Genomic DNA, 1,001 nt, shown 5'->3' with positions numbered 1-1,001 from the left:
TAACGTGCACAGAAAGGGGATAGATATGTGTGACAGGAAGAAACTTCTTATGGGAAGTGTTAATAACCAGGGCTATAGATGAAATGCAAGAGAGGGGATATTCAGAGAAGATTTAGGAAGAATGTTTACATCCTGAGAGTGTTATTTGTGTAGACCTCACTCTTTGAACGTGTGGTGTCTTCAGGAGTATTCGGCCGTACACTTTAGGAGCTAGAGCATGCACGGATAAGGACTAGTTACTGGAAAGTGAGGCGAGGATAAACAGATGTTTGATGAAAGACTTGAACACCATAACTTTGGGTGCAGTAGAATGGAGGCTAGCGCAGCTCTGTGGCACAATGAGAGACGTGTTGGACATCGACTGCATTGTTAAGATTGCGATTCAAAGTTTGTGGGCTTGAGTCCCACCAGAATCGGAGTTTAGTTCGGATTTCAGCTGAATCAATGATTGTTCCACTGACTCATCATCAGTTCCCATTGTCTGGAATTCTCGTCCCTGCTCCTGACCAGAGAAGTTTCCTCACTTTCTGGGTGGTGAGTTTTGAAGGAATCGTATCATTTGAAATATGATCAGCCCAGAATCGGCTGTTCTTTCATAAAACCCCCACTGCAGAAGCCCACTGTCTCTAAACACATTTCCCTCCCACAGTTACACAGAGGTTTTCGGTTTATTCAGTGTCTTTTTCCCTTTGGGCGACAGGTTGTTGTGGATGGGCTGGGAAAAGACATTGACGTGTTCGGTCAGCCATAAGGATATCAAATGGCGGGGAAGCTCTGGCGGGTGTAATGGCCCCCTCCTATTCCTCTCTGTCTGTGCTGTTTCTGACAGAGGGTTTTAAACAATAACATGATGAGGACTCTGTGAATCTACACCACGGAATACCAAGGTCCTCCCCTTTATCCCACTACTCCCAGCTGGAATACACAGCTCCTGTTGTAGCTTTAGGTCAGACGGTGGAGGGTTCTCCCAGGCGCTCTGTTAGACTGCATGCTCCTTCACA

Source organism: Chiloscyllium punctatum, unplaced genomic scaffold, assembly GCF_047496795.1.
Source record: "Chiloscyllium punctatum isolate Juve2018m unplaced genomic scaffold, sChiPun1.3 scaffold_1317, whole genome shotgun sequence".
NCBI classification, from domain to species: Eukaryota; Metazoa; Chordata; class Chondrichthyes; order Orectolobiformes; family Hemiscylliidae; genus Chiloscyllium; species Chiloscyllium punctatum.
Note: the sequence above shows the minus strand (reverse complement) of the source record.